Below are 22,835 nucleotides of genomic sequence, written 5' to 3' on the forward strand. Positions count from 1 at the left end.
ATTGGCGCACCCACAGACTGCGTTGTCTTCTATATGTTTCACATCACTTGCAGCGCCATCTGTTGTTGAAAATTGTAACTACTGTAATTTCGAAAGCTTGTCCGCCTGAAAACGTACTGATGTCCCAAGCATATTGCAACAAACGGTGTATTTCTATCGCTGCTCGTTTAGTTTTTATTGCCGTTTCAAATATACCGGTCATTTTTGAAACACCTTGTATCTATATCTTCAAAGGTGTTCCACCACGTAAACGTGCTGGAATTGTACTTGCAGGAATTCGCGGGTAGTTTTATGTTGTTCCACTTCAAATCAGTCTCTACTTACATTCCTACAGATTTTATTGGAGCTACTGCTTCCAGTGATCTCTAATTTTGTAATCGTAGAATAAAGGGTCTTCCTGTCGATGAATTCGCTATATGTTCCATTTGTTTACGTTGAGGGCCACTGCCACTACCTGCTCGAAGCATCGATCTTCTTTAGGTCTTCCTTCATTTCGCTACAATATTCTAGCATCGCAACTAATCTCTGTTCAGCAGCATCATCCACGAAAATCCTCACGGAAATTCCGACGTTATCTACTACGTGTTTTATATGCACTGTAAAATGTAATGCAAAGATGGCCGGAGGACTAATGTAAGGATTTAGAGCTAGGGGTAAGATAGATACTGCCGACGTGAAAATTAGAGAGACCTTTACAGAGAAGAGAACCTGCAGTATGAATATCAAGAGCTCAGATGCAAAACCAGTCCCAAGCAAGGAAGGGAAAGCATGAAGGTGGAAGAAGTGTGTAGACGGTCTCTACAAAGGCCATGTACGTGGGGGCAATGTCATGGAAATGGAAGAGGACGTAGATGAAGACGCAATGGGAGATATTATACTGTATTAAGGATTCGACAAAAAAAGGGCGCCGGGATGAGACATCATTCTATTACACCTTCTGATAGCTTTGGGAGAGCCAGCCATAAAAAACTCTACCACATTGCCATAGCGAGCAAGACTTTAAGAAAAATATAAAAAATCCAATCCCAAAGAAAGCAGGTGCTGTTAGGTGTGAAAATTACCGAACTATCAGTTTAATAAGTCATGTTCAGAAAAATACTAACACGAACTATTTACAGGTGAATCGAAAAACTGGTAGCAGCTGACACCGGGGAAGATCATTTTGGATTCTGCAGATATTTTGCATCACGTGAGGCAATACTGATCCTACGATGAAAGGCAGACCTACGTTTCTAACATTTGTAGACTTAGAGAAAGCTTTTTGACATAATTTACTGGAATACTCGCTTTAAAATTCTGAAGGTGGTAGAGATACAATACAAGGAGTGAAAAGCTATTTACAATTTGTATAGAAACCAGACGGCAGCTATAAGAGTCGAGGGGTACGAAAGGGAATTAGTAGTTGAGAAGGCACTGAAGACAGGGTTGTAGCCTGTCCCTGATGTTATTCGAATTGTATATTGAGCAAGCAGTAAAGGAAACAAAAGAAAATTTGGAGTGGGAATTAAAATCGATGCAAAAGCAATTCAAACTTCGAGGTTCGCCGATGACATGGTAATTCTGTTAGACACAGCAAAGGACCTGGAAGAGCAGCTGAACGTAGTCCAATTAAATCAGGTGATACTGAGCGAATTAGATCAGGAAATGAGACACTTAAAGTAGTGGATGAATTTTCTTATCTCGGATGCAAAATAACTGACGATAGTCGAAGTAGAGAGGATATAAAATGTAGACTGGCTACGACAACGAAAACGTTTCTGAAGAAGAGAAATTTGTAAACATCGAGTATAGATTTAAGTGTCAGAATGTATTTTGTGTAAGTATTTGAATGGAGTGTAGCCATGTATGGAAGTGAAACATTTACGATAAATAGTTTAGACAAGAAAAGAATAGAAGCTTCCGAATGGTAGTGCTACAGAAGCCCCTGAAAATTAGATGGGTAGACCACGTAACTAATGAGGAGGTACTGAATAGAATTGGGCAGAAGAGGAATTTGTGGCACAACCTTACTAAAAGAAGGGATCAGTTGGTAGGACACTTTGTGAGTCATTAAGGGATCACCAGTTCACTATTGGAGGGAAGTGTGGAGGGTAAAAATCGAGAGGGAGACCAAGAGATAAATACACTAAGCTGATTCAGAAGAATGAAGGTTGCAGTAGTTATTCGAAGATAAAGAAGCTCGGAGAGGATAGAGTAGCATGGAGAGCTGCATCAAACAAGTGTCTGGACTGAAAACCACAACACAAAAAGTAATAATCTTGGGTATTAATAATCTTTTCAGTTGTATTTTGCTTCTTTATTAGTGTACCACTACCGGTTTCGTGTCGTTGAAGCCACATCTCACATCTTCAGGTGACACATGACTAAAACATTAGTGCGGGAAAGCTTTTCCGCCCTATTGTTTTAATCATATGTCACCTGAATGCACTAATGTTTTAGTCATATGTTACCTGAAAGTATGGCTTTAACGCCACGAAACCGGTAGTAGTAGAGTAATAAAGAACCAAAATACAGGTAAAGCAATTATTAATACCCAAGATGAATGCTTAGAGCTATGGGGAAGTTATTTTCGTCTGAAGAGCTGGGCGCCTTTATCTACTGTATTCTGGTTCTCGTGAAGGAACAGATGAAGCTCAGTTGCACAGTTTAGTTTTTTCTGGAACCCACGTTGTTTCCTATAGAGGAGATATCCATAAATGTCGTAATGCGCGATCATAAACCGTGTTCCAAAATTGTACAACAGACAGACGTCAGAGATATAAACCTTAAGTTTTGTGTGTCTGTACGGCGACCATTCCTGAGAACGTAGTGACACATATTGGTTTCCAGTCATTAGTAAAGTTTCGCTACTCTACAGACTTATGGCACGCTGCTACTAGAAGAGACGCAGATTCTTTCGCATACTCCGAGTAGAATGCAACTGGTATCACATCAAGTCTAGTGACCTCTCATCTGTTAATTCGCTTACGGTTGCTTTTCTATTCCTTGGTCACTTATTTCAATATGTGACATTTCGTCCTTCGTGGGATGACTTGAAAGGGGAACTACATTGAGATCTTCTTTCGTGAAACAATTTTGCTCCACACCAAACAGAAGCGTGCGCCAAGTGTCCGTAACTCGCAGCAGATGGCGTCAATCAGCTGACGGATACTAGGCCCTCGGTTCGGTTTGTTCCCGTCCCTCAGTATTATTTGCATAGACCGAATATCAGCAACTACACCTCCAGTAAGTGTACATGTTGACAAATCTATGTATGTCTGATACTGTTTTATATTCATTAGACTACTTACATGCTTCAAGAAGGACACCGCTCAGTGTTTCGGAATATTTGAAGAGGACAGTTTTGCTGGGACATAATGTATTCTTGGAATCTCAAGTGCCTGATACCATTTAATGTCAGCCAACCTGAAGATACTTTAGTCAGGCAAGACGTCTCGTTGGTAAAGAAATAATAATTACAGTCCCGCAACCAAGACCGTTTCTTTATTTATTGTCTATTACTGTAAGCTGTACCATCTCCGCTATGAGTTGGAAAAAGTTTTTCAAAAAAAGTGGACTCGACTCCAAATCTCACGACTGCTCACGACTGTAAGATAGGCTGAATATCATGAGGGAGGTACAGAGTCATGGAAATTTACAATTTTTAAATACACGCATAAAAAAAGTTTGGTATCACCTGAACTCCGTGAGTTCCGGACCCTTTACAGAAAGGTGGAGTAGAGGTCAACGTAAAGATCATTTCCGTCCTTTTTATTGCTCGTAAAAACCACACATGGCATGTTGTACCACTATACAGAGTGACCTTCACAGGTGGTGGTCCATATTGCTGTACACACCAGGTACCTCTAATACTTAGTAGCACGTCCTCCGGCATTGATGTGTGCCTGTATTCGTCGTGGCATACTATGCCCACGTTCATCAAGGCACTGTTGATCCAGATTGTCCCACTTTTCAACGGCGACTCGGCGTAGATCCCTCAGAGTGGTTGGTGGGTCACGTCGTCCACAAACAGCCCTTTTCAATCTATTCAAGGCATGTTCGGTAGGGTTCATGTTGGGAGAACATGCTGGCCACTCTAGTAGATAGATGTCGATATCTTGAAGGAAGTCATTCACAAGATGTGCACGATGGGGGCGCGAATTGTCGTCCATGAAGACGAATGCCTCACCATTATGATGCCGATATGGTTGCATTATCGGTCGGAGAATGCCGTTCAGTACAGTACAGCCGTTACGGCGCTTTCTATGACCACCAACGACCTACGTCGGCTCCACAAAATGCTACCCCAAAACAGCAGAGAAGCTACAGCTTGCTGAACTTGCTGGACAGTGTGTGTAAGGCGTTCTACCTGAGCGAATTGCCTCCAAACACGTCTCCGATGATTGTCTCGTTGAAGGCATATGTGACACTCGTCAGTGGAGAGAACGTGATGCCAATCCTGAGCGGTCAGTTCGGCACGTTGCTGGACCCTTCTGTACCGCGCTACATAATGTCGTGCTTAAAAAGATGGACCTCGCCATGGACGTCGGGAGGGAAGTTGCGCATCATGCAGTGCATTGCGCACAGTTAGAGTCGTAACACGACGTCCTGTGACTGCGCGAAAAGCATTAGTCAACATTGTAGCGTTGCTGTCAGCATTCCTCCCAGCCATAACCCGTAGGTAGCGATCATCCACTGCAATAGTAGCCATTGGGTGGCCTGAGCAAGGCATGTCACCGACAGTTCCTGTCTATCTCCTCCATGTCCGAAAAACATCGCTTTGGGTCACTTCGAGACGTCTGGACACTTCCCTTGTTGAGAGTCCTTCCTGGCACGAAGTTACATTGCGGACGCGATCGAACCACTGAATTGACCGTCTAGGCGGGGTTGAACTACAGACAACTCGAGCCGTGTACCTCCTTCCTGGTGAAATGACTGAAACTGATCGGCTGTCGGCCCCCTCCGTCTAATAGGCACTGTTCATGCTTGGTTGTTTACATCTTTGGGGGGGGGGGGGGGAGGGGGTTTGTGACATCTCTGAACAGTCAAAGGGACTGTGTCTGTGATACAGAATCCACAGTCATCGTCTGCTTTCAGGAGTTCCGTGAACCGGGATGACGCAAAACTTTTTTTGATGTGTATATTAAGGGAATTGCTAATGAGGCAAAATTACATGTATAGAATATTATGGGCTCCGTAGATAGACATCATAGTACCAGTATTTCGGAAACTGGTGATAAAAACTAACATAAGGTGAGATATGTGGTTGTGATGTTATTGCGAATAACAAATAGGAGATAAGAAGATAAACCTGATCATAAAAGGAACATAATGTGAAACCTCAAATATTTTAGAATCGGTGATTGGCATCGTATGCCGATCAACTACACATTCCAACAGGTTCTTTTGACAAAATAACAATGAAGATCAAATTCATAAATGATTTATCTGACGCCCATTGTAAAATTATATTGTATGGCGATTTCAACTGAGTATTAAGAGTGGCCGTCTACAGTCCGAACCGGAAACGCGTGGATGCAACGGTACACTCATGACATACGTTATACAGTCATGAGAACTGTCTCTCGTAATATAATGGACTGTAATCACATTTCTGTTGATATTTTTGTACACATAAAGCATTCTGAGTTGTAACTGCTAAGTTTGTAAAGCAAAAAGCTTTTTTAGGTACGGGTATGGGCAATTACATTAAAACCTACGTGGCTGAGATGTTTCCAGAATTTCTAAAGCGACACGGACGTAAAGAAAACGGGCTGCATATGCAAAATCCCTGATTAGTGAATACTTTAAGCTTTAACTTATTGAAAAGCAAAGACTTTTAGGGAATTGTAACACATCCCACAACAAAAACACTCTTACAACGCCATTTATAATGTGGCTATAGTAAACTTTTGCAAAGCAAAAATAGTCATTCTGGTGTGAGAAGATTTATTGGGAAAACGGAAACTTCTGTTCCAATCAAACAAAATCTACTTCAGTAGATACGATATGAGACGCTTAACAGTGACGACAGAAAATCATCACGAATCTCAAGGACCAAGAAGCGAAGGACTACAACGAACACAAAGGTATTAAATAATCGTATTTGTTTTCCATTAACACACGTCGTCAGGCGAATCCAAAAATCACACATTTACGTTCACACATGGATGATTATTTTCATTTGGGAGTGGAGAAAATCGATTTCAAAAAGGAAGAACACACTGTAGTTCCTTCTTTAAGTCATCCCACGAGCCACAAAATGACACTATTGAAATAAGTGGATGGCCCTTGTGGCCGAGCGGTTCTAGGCGATTGAGTTCGGAACCGCGTTGCTGCTACAGTCGCCGGTTCGAATCCTGCCTCGGGCATGGATGTGTGTGATGTCCTTAGGTTAGTTAGGTTTAAGTAGTTCTAAGTTCTAGGCTACTGATGACCTCAGATGTTAAGCCCCACAGTGCTTAGAGGGTTCTGAACCATTTTTTTAAGTGACCAAGGCAAAAAAAGAAGCAACCGTAAATGAATAAACAGAGGAAAGGTCACTGGACCTGATCTATTACCAATTCGATTCCACATACAGTATGCGAATGAACTTGCCTTTCTTATAGTAGTAGCTTTCCATAAGCCTCTAGAGTAGCTAATGGTTGGAAAACAGTGCATGTCATTCCATTCTCAAGAAAGGTCGTCGAACAGAGACACAGAAGTTTAGGTCTATATCTCTGATTTCTGTCTGTTGTACAATTTTCGAACATGTTTTATGATCGTTTATTATGACATTTACGAATACCGAAAATCTGCTCTGTAGGAACCAACATGTGTTCTGGAAACAAAGAAAGTGTGCAACTCAGCTTGCTCTGTTTGTTCACGAGACCCAGAGCGCAGTAGATACAGATGCGCAGGTCTTCAGATTTAAAATAACTTCGGCTGTGGCCAAGGGGAATGTCATAGGACCATTGCTTTTCATAATACGCCGAGTGACTCACGTAACACGAACTCATTAATGAGCGGTTATACGCATCAAATCGCGGTTTTTGACAAATGTTAGAGCGTCGGGGCTCACGTATGTTTCTGTCTGGTTAATGTTTTTAGCGCTGGTATCAACTAGGATATTGAAGTAATATCAACTAGGATATTGAAATAAGTAAGAGTTTTTTTTCTTTTTTTTAATGGTACTGTATACATTTTATAACTGCATTAGATAACTCTTGAGAAGACCATTACAATGATATACCTTTTGTTAATGTTGACATTAAAACTTGTCATACAGAACTTGTGAAATGTCCTGAAATGTGAGAGCATGCTGACCGGAAATGGCAAATACTGTCAAGAAGTCGTCTCGGACCAGGCTGCGAAGTTATACACCGTAAGGTAGTCCTGCGCTACCACGAGAAAACTTTGTTTCCTCTGGAACCAACACACGACCTAGATGCAGGTTCACCTGCGAATGTTGTAAATGGAAATACGACATGTGCTAGAATCTATTGTATCACAAAGAGCTTATGGAAACTATTTCACATATATACAGGGTGTCCCAGCTATCTTTTCCACCCAAAATACCTCTGGAACAATAACAGCTATTGGAAAACGACTTTCAAAAATGGTTCAAATGGCTCGGAGTACTATGGGACTTAACATCTGTGGTCATCAGTCCCCTAGAACTTAGAACTACTTAAACCTAACTAACCAAAGGACATCACACACATCCATGCCCGAGGCAGAATTCGAACCTGCGACCGTAGTGGTCACGCGGTTCCAGACTGAAGCGCCTAGAACCGCACGGCCACACCGGCCGGCGAAAACGACTTTCACCGGTATCAATGTAGGGCTGGGGCCCATGAATGTACATATTTCGAAACATTTTAAAACGAAAGCATATGTGTTTTTTTTACACAAACTTATGTTTTTTTTTAAATGGACCTCCTATATTTTTTCTTCAGCGGACCTCTTGACAACTATAGAAGTGTGATTACGCATGTCAATCACATAGCGATTACGGGCAGCATGGGGTTTACGCCTCAGGACGTGCGCTAGCAGCGCATGTCGGGTGTTTCAAGCGTCAATTTCGCGTCTCAATATCTCGGGATGTAATGGGAATATTGCGATGCAATCAACGCCATTGTGTATGTGCTTTGTCATGCTATGGATTGCTGAAGAAAAAATGTAGGAGGTCCATTTAAAAAAAACATAAATTTGTGTTAAAAAAACACATATGCTTTCGTGAAAGTCGTTTTCGCCGGCCGGTGTGGCCGTGCGGTTCTAGGCGCTTCAGTCTGGAACCGCGTGACCGCTACGGTTCATTCTTAAAAAAAGAAAAAGGTCTTATATGGTACAAAAGCAACTGCTGTGTTAAATATGAAAATGTTGGATGGTAATTTCACCTACCTTTTCCTGTACATGGCTGTATGCTTCTTAGAAGTAAGATACGTGCTGTCCGTCAACTGTTTCTACGTGCACTGTTCTGAATTACATCATATGAGATACCTTCGTTGAACTAAATAATTTTATTAAAAATACTTTGTAGACCGCCTGCACATCACAAAATAACTGTTCTTCTTAACGAAACGTCGTTTCCTGCTGAACGTAACCGCGTAATGACTGTGTTACCAGCTACGTGCAATACACGCTGTCGACATATTTGACATTGCAATAATATGATAATGTCCCAAATTAGATAACAAATTTTGTCTTCCAAAAAATAGCTTTATCCCTTATTTAAGCAGTTGCAATCTTCTTTCTTGTCCTCTTTTTGAATTTCAAGCAGACAGTCCAAACTAGCGTCCTATTAATTCGTGCAATTGCCTGGTGCGTCGAGCATTGGTGATCGGGGTAGATAAGCCAGTACTGCTGTTTCGTTTTTACAGTATTTCATTTACATTCACTGTATAAATGTAGTATATCCAATTTCTGGTTGCTGCACATGTCAGCACGCAACGAATGTTGAAGCAGAAATTAGCGGCCTGCTGCGCAGATATGTAGAGAGGCTAATGTGTTGACATTCTGACACATCGTATTACAAGGGCTCCGCTTGTCGGTGTTCGCAGAATAGACAGAAAGACCCTTTATTCTATGGTTATAAAATTACAAATCAGTGGAAGCAATAACGGGAATAAAATTTGTAGGTTTGAAACAACAGGGTGATTCAACGTGGAACGACCACATAAAATTAACCGCGAGCAAGAGAGAAGCCACCCGACTGAAATTCGTTGAAAGAAGCCTCAGAAGCCTTAGTCCATCAGCAGAGCAAGTAGCTTACAAAACACTCGTTCTACCAATACTTGAATATTACTCTTCAGTATGGGATCTGTCTCAGATAGGACCGATACAGGAAACAGAGAAGATCCAAAGAAGAGCAACACGTTTCGTTACGGGTTCATTTAGGAAGCACGAGAGCGTCGCGGAGTAGCTCAGCCAACAGCACTGGTAGAAGCCGCAAGAGAGGAGAGTGTGCATCACGATGCGGGCTGCTGTTAGAGTTACGAGAGCGTTCGTTCCGAGAAGAAGAAACCTATTATATATTCCTTCTCCTACGTATATCTCGCAAAAAGGCCATCTAGATAAAATTACTATGATTCGAACCCACACGGAGGCTTACCAGCAGTCGTTTCTCCTGCGAATGAAACGGGAAAAGGGGAAAGTCACTCTGGTACTCAACGTACCCTCCGCCACATACCATAAGATGGCTTGCGGAATGTAGATGCAGAAGTAGATAACATCGTTCCACAAAAGAAGTTAAAAGTAGTTGCAGTCCGGTAAGTCATTTCACGTTTCTCTCTGTTCCCAGCAGAGTAAGGAGAATATTTGAACTGAAAAGCTTTCCCAAGAAATCCCACTGGGAAACTCGTGCTCCTCTCCCATCACGCTGAGATTTGACTAATGAGGTCAAAATGTACAAATTTGCACCCTGCGGTTACGGATGGCCAGTAAAAACACGTAAAAACAAATGTTTTACAATCCTCTATTACAATCCTGACACTGAAGCACACGCGTGGAAACTTGAAGAAACTGCCGGTTCTAGGCGCTTCAGCCTGGAACCGCGTTGCTGCTACGGTCGCAGGTTCGAATCCTGCCTCGGGCATGGATGTGTGTGATTTCCTTAGGTTAGTTAGTTTTAAGTAGTTCTACGTTATAGGGTACTGATGACCTCAGATGTTAAGTCCCATAGTGCTCAGAGCCATTTGAACCATTTCAACTTGAAGAAAGTCGTTACTTTTGGTTAGTAAGGTTTGATGTTCTACTCTGAAAGGTAAATAAATTAACAGTTAGTCCTTTCTATTGGCGTAAGGTTGATACCTAAAGACTATCCACATCAGTACAAAACAAAGAAAAGTCCGTAAATTTATAAACGAAAACGGTCCATTGAGCCGCTCGGGATTAGTCGAGCGGTCTAGGCGCTGCACTCATGGACTGTGCGGCTGGTCCCGGCGGAGATTCGAGTCCTCCCTGGGGCATGGGTGTGCGTGTCTGTCCTTAGGATAATTTAGGTTAAGTAGTGAGTAAGCTTGGGGACTGGTGACCTTAGCAGTTTAGTCCCATAAGATTTCAGACATTTGAGCTTTTTTTTTCGGTCCATTGACAATATAGCACGACTAAAGAAAATGTAGTTCTTGAGCGATCCAAATGACTTTGAGTGTTATGGGCAACGGATAACTGATACGAAATTCCCGAATATCGTGGTGGTTTTGACTCCTTCTTTACAAGACAATGCTAATAGAACAGCACTCTTATGGGACATTGAATCAGCCATGGTGGGAGGAATCTAGAGTGTGCTACAGTGCTTGCTGGATCAAAGTGCTATGAAGTCAAGCGAGCCAAAATGTTATGACCACCGCATACTGAATGCTACCTGGCCACGTAACGGGTAGTGCCTCGCTATGGAAAGTATATGAGCGAAACAGAGAGCAATAGGAAATCATTCTAGCGACGATGCGGGTTGCAGAAGGGGAAATTCACTGACATAAGCGACCTTGACATAGGGCATTCCATTATGGCCCGGCGCCTAAAAACATGCAACTCGTAATCGGCGAAGCTGGTCGGCTATTCGAGAGCTATTGTCGTGAGAATCTAAAAAGCACTCGGTCTTCATGCAACAAGTGGCCCATCGGGACCATCAGACCGCCGTGTCATCCTCAGGTGAGGATGCGGATAGGAGGGGGTTGGGGTCAGCACACCACTCTCCCAATCGTTATGATGGGTTTCTGTGACCAGGAGCCGCTACTATTCGATCGAGTAGCTCCTCAATTGGAATCACGAGGCTGAGTGCACCCCTAAAAATGGCAACAGAGCATGACGGCCCGGATGGTCACCCATCCAATTGCCGGCCAAGCCCCACAGCGCTTATCTTCGGTAATCCGACGGGAACCGGTGTATCCACTGCGGCAAGGCAGTTGCAGTGAGAATCTATGGAAAGTGGTTAAAAGCTGGTGTAGGGGCCAAGTGGTTGGTCGTTTACGTCTCTACACAGAGCGTGTAGGTCAGAAGCTTGTCCACTCTGGAAAGTAGTATATGCGGTAGTCTGTGGTAGTTTTGACGATAGAGTGCATTGCATGCCTATGTTTTTCGGAACACACTGTTCATTTCATATTGTTGAACACGGTGGCCCTTCGGAGACGATCACACCGTGTTCCCATCTCAACTAAACGACAAAGACAGTTCCGGTTTCTTTGAGCGCGGGATAATAGCGAATGGACTGTAAAGGAATGGAAACATGCCTCAACATCTACATGTACTAATGGCCAATAAAATTGCTATACCACGAAGACGAAGTGCTGGAAGAAGATGCTGTGATATGCAAATGATTAGCTCTTCAGAGCATTCACACAAGGTAGGCGCCGGTGGCGACACCTACAACGTGCTGACATGAGGAAAGTTTCCAACCGATTTCTCATACACAAACAGTAGTTGCCCGGCGTTGCCTGGTGAAACGTGGCTGTGATGTCTCGCGTAATGGGGAGAAATGCGTACCATCACGTTTCCGACTTTGATAAGGGTCGGACTGCAGAATGTCGCGATTGCGACTTATCGTATCGCGACATTGCTGCTCGCGTTGGTCGAAATCTAATGACTGTTAGCAGAATATGGAGTCGGTGGGTTCAGGAGGGTAATACGGAACGCCGTGCTGAATCCCAACGGCCTCGTATCACTAGCAGTCGAGATGACAGGCATCTTATCCGCATAGCTGTAACGGATCGTGCACCCACGTCTCGATCCCTGAGTCAACAGATGGGGACGTTTGCAAGACAACCACAATCTGCACGAACAGTTCGACGACGTTTGCAGCAGCATTGACTGTCAGTTCGGAGACGATTGCTGCAGTTACCCTTACGCTCCATCACAGACAGCAGCGCCTGCGATGGTGTGCTGAACTACGAACCTGGGTACACGAATGGCAAAACTTGATTTTCGGATGAATCCAGGCTCTGATATTTCACTGAAAAAATATGCGGCAACCAGCCACTTTTTAATGCGTTTATTATTTACGCCAATATGCATTTCGGGTTTGCACCCATCTTCAGCTGGCAAATTACATGGATCTTCAGTTACTACAGTAGTAGTCACAAACTCGCGAAATTGAAGTAAATGATTGGAGTCGTTGCTTTTGCACAGGCCTGCTGCAGCATCCAAACTGCTGTCGAGATTGTACTACTGTAGTATCATCCGGCGTGATAGTATGGGGTGCCATTGGTTACACCTCTTGGTCATCTCTTGTTCGCATTGACTGCTGCCCTGGCTAGCACATTCTCCTGATCTCTCACCAACTGAAAACGTCTGGTCAATTGTGGTAGAGCAACTGGCTCGTCACAATACGCCAGTCACTACTCTTGATGTACTGTGGTATCGTGTTGAAGCTTCAAGGGGAGCTGTACCTATACACGCCATTCAAGCTCTGTTTGACTCAGTGCCCAGGCGTATCAAGGCCGTTATTACGGCCAGAGGTGGTTGTTCTGGTTACTGATTCCTCAGGATCTATGAACCCAAATTGCGTGAAAATGTAATCACATGTCAGTTCTACTATAATATATTTGTCCAATGAATACTCGTTTATCATCTGCATTTCTTCTTGGCGTAGCAATTTTAATGGCCAGTTGTGTAGATACTCCATAAGCCACCGTACGTCCGTGGCGGAGGGTGCCCTGTACCATTGCTAGTCATTTCTCGCGCTATCCTCTGTGCCCTCGGTGGCTCAGATGGACAGAGCGTCTCCCATGTAAGCAGCAGATCCCGGGTTCGAGTCCCGGTCGGGGCACACATTTTCAACTGTCACCGTTCATGTATATCAGCGCCTGTCGACGGCGTAGGGTCTGGATTTCATTACCATTTTATTCTATACCACTGCATGGTCACCGATGGACATGTCCGAAAAAACAGATACCGTCTTCATATACTCCTTCCTACAATTCTCCCACGAAACCGAAATCGACCATTCGCGTTCCCTACCACAGACCGTCTAGTTAGGACGTATTCATCTTCAGTAACTTACATTTCTCGACATCCATCACACCAACTGGAGATTTTGTCTAAATCGTCTTGTATCTTCTACGAGTCTCTCAACGACGGCACCTAACTGTACACCACGGCACCATCAGCAAACAACCTGCCCATACAGTCCCCCCAAACAATTTACGTATATAGAGAACAACAGAGGTCCTATCACACTTCTCTGGACGAATGTACAGATTTTGATATGTTCTTTACTACATTGTCTGTCTATTTCCCTAACAATCTCATAAATCTCAAAAGAAATCATATCTTAAAAATAGCTGAATTATAGATGGAAGCATCAAAACAATGTTTATCAGGCAATGACACGAAACAGATTTCTACGCTGAATATCAAGAACTCTCTCACAGTAACCATATAGCTAGATGCTAACATAGCTTCAAAAAGTGCAGAACATTTACCGATTACAGAAAAATGAATATTCAACGGTCTACATCTACATCTGCATGGATACTCTGCAAGTCACCTTTAAGTGCCTGGCACAGGGTTCATCAAACCACCTTCACAATTCTCTATTATTCCATTCTCGTATAGCGTGTGGAAAGAATGAACACCTATATCTTTCTGTACGAGCTCTGATTTCCCTTTTTTTATCGTGGTGATCACTCCTGCTTATGTAGGTCTGTGTCAACAAAATATTTTGGCACTCGGAGGAGAAAGTTGGCGATTGGAACTTCGTGAGAAGATTCCGTCGCAACGAAAAATGCCTTTCTTTTAATGATGTCCAGCCCAAATCCTGTAGCATTTCTGTGACACCCTTTCCCGTATTTCGTGATAATACAAAACTTGCTACCTTCTTTGAACTTTTTCGATGTACTCCGGCAGTCCTATATGGTAAGGATCCCACATCGCGCAGCAGTATTCTAAAAGTGGACGGACAAGCGTGGTGTAGGCAGTCTCCTTAGTAGGCCTGTTACATTTTCTAAGAGTCCTGCCAATAAAACTAAGTCTTTGGTTAGCCTTCCCAACAACATTTTCTATGTGTTCCTTCCAGTTTAAGTTGTTCGTAATTGTAATACCTAGGTATTTAGTTGAATTTACCGTTATTAGATTTGACTGATTTGTCGTTTAACCGAAGTTTAACGCGTTCCTTTTAGCACTCATGTAGATGACCTCACACTTTTCGTTATTTAGGTTCAACTGCAACTTTTCGCTCCATTCAGATATCTTTTCTAAATCGTTTTTCAGTTATTTTTATCTTTTGAAGACTTTATTAGTCCATAAACAACAGCGTTATCTGCAAACAACCAAAGACGGCTGCTCAGATTGTCTCCCAGATCGTTTATATAGATAAGGAGCAGCAAAGGGCCTATAAAACTACCTTGGGGAACACCAAAAATCACTACTGTTTTACTCGATGACTTTCCGTCAATTACTACAAACAGTGACCTCTCTGACAGGAAATCACAAATCTAATCACATAACTTAGACGATATTCGATAAGCACGCAATTTCACTACGAGCCGCTTGTGTGGTACCGTGTCAAAAGCCTTCCGGAAATCTAGAAATACGGAATCGATCTGAAATCCCTTGTCAATATCACTCAACACTTCATGTGAATAAAGAGTTAGTTGTGTTTCAGAAGAGCGATGTTTTCTAAACCCATGTTGACTGTGTGTCAACAGACCGTAGATGATAATATTATGTCACCTCGAAACAAAGTTATACAGATTACAGTAAAATTTTTAGTCTCTTAGAAGAAGCAATAACCACCCCAAGATTTGAGAATGAACATTTCAGAGCAATCAGAAAAAAATCTTCTCCATTCTTTGAATTAGAATCGCTCAAAGCCAACATATAGGTGGTTAAAGAGGAAGTAAATGAAGTTATATCAATATATACTGTTGGAAATATACATTCTTTGTTTATAAATAAGATGTGGTGTGTGATAAACAAACGTTAGCCTAAAGCTTCGTGGGATTTGCGGGGCATACCGCTTTTGACTTTCAGCTCTCAACAAAATTCGAAAATAGTTATCAAAGTCTGACTGTTGTACAGGCTAACAAAACAACGTTCTGCCTCCTATTAATCATTTTTCACGTAAAACTGAAGAGTTCCAAATGACTGGAAGTCTTATTTTTGAGGAACTAAACCCCCATGAGGAAATCTCGCTTGATGGGATAGCGGGGAGGATATCCGACCCAGAAGAAATTGTTTTTAGGTTTTGATTGTTTGTGCCATCAGTGAAAGATTCTGACAGGTTTTATGCTGCCTACCACGAATTGCTATACAGTGCTAACCTCTTCAGCTCAGAGTAGCACTTGCAACCTACGTCCTCAATTACTTGTTGAATGTATCCCAGTCTCTGTCTTCATCTACTGTTTTTACCCTCTGCAGCTCCCTCTAGTACTATGGGAGTTATTGCCTGAACTCTTAACAGGTGCCCTATCATGGCCTTCATTATCCTATCCTCATCCTGTCCGTTTGTCCATTCTTCTTGTCAATGTCTTCCACATATTCCTTCCCTCTGCGATACTGCGCACAACCTTCTCATTCCTTGAAAATTAGGTGGTCTGGTAAGATAAGGGCGTAACTTTCCTGGTTATTTTATAATATTTGCTATATGCCTTAACCGGAAAATTAGCTGAAGCATTTAATCAGAGAGCTGACCTTTAGAGGTTTATGCTTTAAGTTAACTGGTTACAAACTGGTCCTAACTTTAATATCAAGTTAATTTATGGCAGGAACCATTGATATTAAGAAGTTATAGCATCATTTGCTGCCGTGTCGAGATGAATATAAATAAATGTAAGATGGTATTTCTCCTTAATAAACATTACGAGAAACGAGAAACAGATAGCCTATCAGACAAATTGATAAGTCAACATCAAACATTCACACCCGAGTTGGACAATACTAGATATAATGGACAAATTTTTCATTAGACACAAAGCTGTCTTGTTTATTAGACGAGTGCTTTTGTTAACAGAAACAATAATCAGTTGATAGAAATGACTCTTTTTGTATCAAGAACACGTACGTGAAAAATAGCTGCATTTTTTATGTATTGTTTTAAACTTAACGTTAAGCAGCCACAACACAACTGCAGGGCGCACCATAATGTGTACTAGCTTCGTAAACAACGGTATTGAAACTCCTAAGCTTAAAAACGCCAAAAGTCTATACTGAATCAATCATTTAGGGCGTCAGAGTTTCAAGCACTTCAAGTTTTTCGACTATTGAACGTGAAACTTGTGGTTATGGGGCAGTTACTGTAAACCAGCAGCTGACAAACCCGGCTTTGTCCAGTTATTCATTTTGACAGTTTTTTATTAGAAACGTACTTTTTCTGTACGCTTGGTACGGCTGCTTCGCATTTGTATGACGTGATTTTGTAAACGTCTCGATGGCACTCCCCCTTTATAGCTATAGAGATGGCTATCGTTCCGCCTACAGCCGACAGCACTTCGAAGTTGAAAGCTGTCAAAAGCACTTCGACGTTTCAGGTATTTCCTTGAGCAGAGTCAACTGTAGGAGTATCTAAGTAGTAATTAATAAACGTATTAAAACTTCATGCAAGATGAGACATTTTTTCACGCTTCTCAGTTTGTGTAACGTTATATCTCTTTAAATATGCGACGTGCAATGGTATATTTGTGTAGGAACATTCGGTGGCCTATGTACATACCGTTTGCGAACGAGTCTGTTTGCGTGGCCATCCTCCGCAGAAAGCCCAGAAATATTTCATTTCATATTTCATTTCATATTTCTTGCAGCAAGAGTAGGCGTTTGTTTATTTACAAAGCAAACTGTCTGCGAAATTTTTTGCGAATAGATTTAGTAGCACAGAAGTAATAAATTTAAACTTCATGTGTGATGCGGCAGTTTTCACGTATCTCATGGCTTATGACGTAATATTTTCTAAACTCTGATAGTAGGTGGATGTTACCCGCAAAGTGACTGTTCCCTGATTGTAAGGTATATGCGTACCAAATTTCAGCACTAATAGTCATGGACTGTGAGGCTGGTCCCGGCGGAGGTCCGTAGGATAATTTAGGTTAAGTAGTGTGTAAGCATAGGGACTGACGACCTTAGCTGTTAAGTCCCATAAGATTTCACACACATTTGAACATTTTCAGTGTTGTGTTGGCAGAAGAGCCAACACCGCGTTACAATTGGAGGCCGAAATGCACGCGTTTTAGCTCACGCAGGCTGGCGTGAAGAGGGAACAACTATACTGACGTGAGGACTGGAACATGACAAGGAATGAGAATTCAGAAAGCGGACATAATTAGTTTGATACTAACTTTAATGCATTAATGATGAACGTCGCTCTTGACGGCACATGAGTCACAATATTATCTGTTCATAGTAACTGAATATGGCTTCGTGCTAGATCGTAGCAAATGACGTAGCTGAAGGCTATGCTAAACTGTCGTCTCGGCAAATGAAAGCGTATGTAGACAGTGAACAATCGCTAGCAAAGTAGGCTGTACAACTGTGGAGAGTGGTAGGGAGTCTCTCTAGACTAGACCTGCCGTGTGGCGGCGCTCGGTCTGCAATCACTGATAGTGGCGACACGCGGGTCCGACGTATACTAACGGACCGCGGCCGATTTAAAGGCTACCACGTAGCAAGTGTGGCATATATCGGTGACACCACATTCAGCACTAATCGATGGTTTGGTAATGTATTTGTAAAACACAAAATGAATGCAAGTGCAGTCATACGGACGATCTCATCGTCTAACATTTAGTTACGGAATCATTACGTAGCGGAATGCTTAAACGGTACAGAATTGAGAGATAGGGCTCCACGAAATTTATTTTCTGACGACCTGTCTCACAACAGACGTCAGAAAAAGCAATGATACTTACGTCTCAGTACTACGTTGTGGATAACAACCAGGGTCGGTACAGAGCACTGTTAGGCACTACCCTTACCTGTATACCTGCTTTCCAGGTCACCCTGTAGCGATCATCAGGGTCCTCTTCCCCTCTACTGCAGCAGCAGAACCGACGAAGCCGGCGCAGCATACCGGAGCCGTGGGGCGCAGCGGGGCGTAAGCAGCAGCAGCGGATCCTGTTTGTCGCACAGAACGCAGTTTAGTTTTCGTCTCATATGCTTTGCGAAGCACTGAATTGTAACTGTGTCTTTTACTGTGTTCAATACTGTATATTAACGTATTTCATGTTTTGCTTTAGCTTTTAATACTTTTGTATTGTGTGAGATGACTCTGAGTAAAAGCCAGAAGAAGTTTAGCAGCAGTACTCAGATTGCACCCAGCTACTCATTGTGTTAGTGTTATGGTGTATGTGGTATGGACGAAAACTGATTAAAGATAGATAAAGACTGCGCTTGTTGTGCATTGAGGCATGAGGTATTGACCACTGTCCGTAAACAGCCCGAAGCTCTTTTGATTACGCTCTGCAAATGGCTTTAAACATTATGGGACTTAACATCTCAGGACATCAGTCCCCTAGACTTAGAACTACCTAAACCTAACCAACCTAAGGACATCACACACATCCATGCCCGAGGCAGGATTCGAACCTGCTACCGTAGCGGTCGCGCGGCTCCACACTAAAACGCCTAGAACCACTCGGCCACAGCGGCCGGCATACCGAAAACCTAGCAGATAAATACAAACTGAACAAAGCTAAAATTAGTGTAAGGATAGTGAAGCGTTAAACGAATTCTAAAGTAGCGGCCGCAAAGGTTTTTCTACAGGTTTCCGAGGAAAATGGACAACGAAGTTCCATTTAACTAACATAAAAAGAATGAAAATGAATAACAAAATGAATGCTCTGCGGAAAGACGCTCACCGTACTATGGACGTTAGGAAAACCCTTTCTCCTCTACTTAAGAGCAGAGAATCTGTCAGTGACGCATTCATTGGTGTCTACGATGCTGCTTAGTCCTTCTCGGGGGAAAGCGCAGCTAGTGCTGTTAACCTCTCTTGACACATAGCACATTCCCTTCAGGGTGGAGAAAGGTCGCTCCGCCGTTGACATCGATATGGTAGCAATGACTTTCAGGAGTTTTATTGCTCCACAAAGAAAACTCCTGCAAAATTGTTTTCGAGCAGGAATTGTACTTCCTGCTGTATAGTACTAGAAGCTCCGTTTTCAGCTTTTTGCATTCGTGGAGGCATGTATGTTTCACAATACCTGTGTAGTAACTTGCGTACGAAACAAACTTTTTAGAATTAAACAAAGCTGTAGCGCAGCGACACAGTGTAAGGACAAACCGTTCAAGAACTCGAGCGGTAACTGTATCACACACTTCTCTTGGGGCAAAAGTTTTCGGAATTTCGTTTTGCTGTGTCTGTCCGTTAGCAGTATACAGCAGCTGTCTGCACGTGGGAATATTGTCAGTGATGCTATTCACATTTCACGTATGGCTCTTTTGAAACGATTACTCCCTTGTTCTCCAGTAAGGAAGTCACCTCTACAGTATGGCTGAGTACAGGCAACAGAAACTGTAAAGCTGGGAGCTCTAATTTCAGGCGGAGCTCTCTCGCTTCAAAAGTGGTAGCAGTTTGCTGAGATACAAGCTCATTTTTTTCAAGGCATTATACAAAAGACATTCTATTTTCGTACACAGTTTTCACAGTTCTTGATTTAAAATTCCATCTCCTGTTACGAACATGAGGTACTTTCGTGTTCACTATCTCAGTTAACATCGCTGTGCGCTGGGATGAACTATGAAATAAACTGGGAATTTCACTACGGTCACCATAGGAAATTCTAACGTTCTTATTATGAGTCATTGTTTGGGCTAAAATCAGATTCAACTTATGGGCAAAGCACTGAACAAAATATGCATGTTTAAACTGCTGTTTCAGAAGAGTCTGTACATTCAAACGTAAACCACTCTTAACACCTGCACAATTGTAGCTCTGAGAAATAACTTTACTGAACTATCCACAAGATCCAGAAGAGCTTCTTTACGCGATTTTGCTAAGGTTTTAGAATCATGTTCACGAGAAGAGAGGAAAGTCCAAAACCACTCTACGGGTCTACTCTCAGACAAAACGTACCTGATGACAAAGACAAAATGTGAAATTGTTGAAACATCAGTTGTCTCATCTGGAATGAAACAGCAGCAGCAGCAGCAGGAAATATATTTCTTACTCAGTCATGATAATCCTACAGCAAACAAGAAAATAAATCGTTTTGAATATATTTCGCAGTGTCTTTGAAAACATTAGTCTTCGAAAGGTGGTCGCTAAGCTCTACATCTACATCGGCAGTGTAATTAATTAGACCGTACAAAATTCCCGGATTTGATTAATCACTGCATTCGTCAGGATCGCGAAGTGAGAACTCAGAAGCAACACAAAATTTAATGCAGTTCGCAGTTTTAGAGAGTACGTAACAATTTTTACGAATCTGGTCACTGTATCTTTCAACTGATTGCCTATAAACGCTGTACGACTGTTTCCTAATATAGTGGTTCCCGAAAATGTTGTGCTACAGCTCTGCAGTAATATGTGATTTAGACTTCTCATGTTATTTTATCTTCTGTGATAAATATCTCAGACCGTCAACGACTCTTACCGTCATTGACACCCAGCGATTCCTTTTGCAAGCGACAAAAAGGAAAACGGTACAATTTGTTCGCAATATCACAACCAGATATCCAATCCACTTTTCCGTAAGAGCCCGGTCAGAAAATCTTTAAATTCTCTCTAGGTGCTTGACGTCGAAAGAGAAATTGTTTTCCCGAAGCCTCTGCACTAAATTACCACAAATATTAATTCACGCTCAAGGTACTGCACTCCTGAGAACTCACGTCTTCAAACTCACAACTGCATATCGAACCGTCCCCGAGTGACAAACTGTAAAGGTTCGTCACGGTGTCCGTAACTTGACATCAACAAATGAAATGTACTGTCTATCGTTGCTTACTAGACTCTTCTCGTTATTGCCGCCCGGGGTGACCGAGCGGTTCGAGGCGCTACAGTCTGGAACCGCGCGACCGCTACGGTCGCAGGTTCGAATCCTGCCTCGGGCATTGATGTGTGTGATGTCCTTAGGTTAGTTAGGTTTAAGTAGTTCTAAGTTCTAGAGGACTGATGATCTCAGAAGTTGATTCCCATAGTGCTCAGAACCATTTTTTTCTTCTCGTTATTGCAGTTCCAGAAATACAACTTCTCGCAAGGAACAATGAGATACCAGATGTTATATTGTACAGGATAGTGTAGATTAAAAATATGCTATCAATGCGAGTAATTGCTCCAATGCTCAGAATAGGAGACACGTCCTCCCCCCCCCCCCCCTGCCACCACTCCTTGCTTCACCACCCCTCGCAGAAGAAACACAGCGCTGGATTGCGGGCTTCCACAGCACACTTTTGCGTCCGGGTGAAATGGAACACGTAAGAGTCGACCGCAAGTTTCAGTCATGGCTGTAGACGCCAGTGGGCAAGTTTATACACAGCGTGAATAACTTAAAACCTTGCACAGCAAATATTTCGGAAATGGAAACTGCTGTTAATATGTGGCTTTTACAGAAAGGATTGTAAGTCAGGGTTGTTAGCCAAGAAAGGATTGTAATAGCTCAAGAAAATGTACTATTTGTGAAAACATACACTTTTTTAAACAGAACAATGGCTATTGATATTAACAAACTAAAAGTAGGATAATTTAGAATGTCTGTGGCGTTTGTTGCGTAATTCTAGTGCGAATCGTTTAAAAGAACTGGTATTTTGTAAAGTTCCAACAACAATACTTTTACGGTACTGGGGTAGCACACACAGAACAACACATGTGCATGCACTAGCGATGTGGTTTGTGACCAGAGAACTAACCGTCGTAACAGGTTTTGTTCAAACTTACCACCGGAAACAGCATATACGCTTCCACTCAGTGTGGAACGACGTACGTGGTAGTATTTCAGCTGAGATGCCCGAGCAGGCTACATCATTGGATGTAGTTGGTATGTCCTTGTACACAGCGTCTTTCAGCTTTCCCCATGGAAAGAAGTCAACAGACGCCTAATCCGGGGAACATGCCTGCGAATTTACACAGTTCTCTGCGTCCAATCCGAAGATTTGTCAATAATTCGTGAAAACATGCTGCAGAGCATCGTACTATGAGCTGCAACCCATCATGTTGGTACCACAGGTTCCTCCTAGTCCTCAGAGGAATGTCTTCAAACATCTTAGGACGGAGATCTGTCAGGACGCTGCGATATTTGTGCGCGTTTGTGTTCCGTCTATGAATAATGGACCTATAAGCTTGTTTCACTGTTCACCACCACACGTTTACACAACATTGACGCTGACGTTCCAGCTGATGAAGTTACCTGGGACTGTTAACGGAACAGTTAATTGGGCTTTCCAAATAGTAGATAGGCATTACAGAAGTATGTAGCTTATTGACACTGCTGGCGCCATCGATAATCTTTGGTGGC

The sequence above is a fragment of the Schistocerca gregaria genome, chromosome 5, assembly GCF_023897955.1.
Source record: "Schistocerca gregaria isolate iqSchGreg1 chromosome 5, iqSchGreg1.2, whole genome shotgun sequence".
Taxonomy (NCBI): Eukaryota; Metazoa; Arthropoda; class Insecta; order Orthoptera; family Acrididae; genus Schistocerca; species Schistocerca gregaria.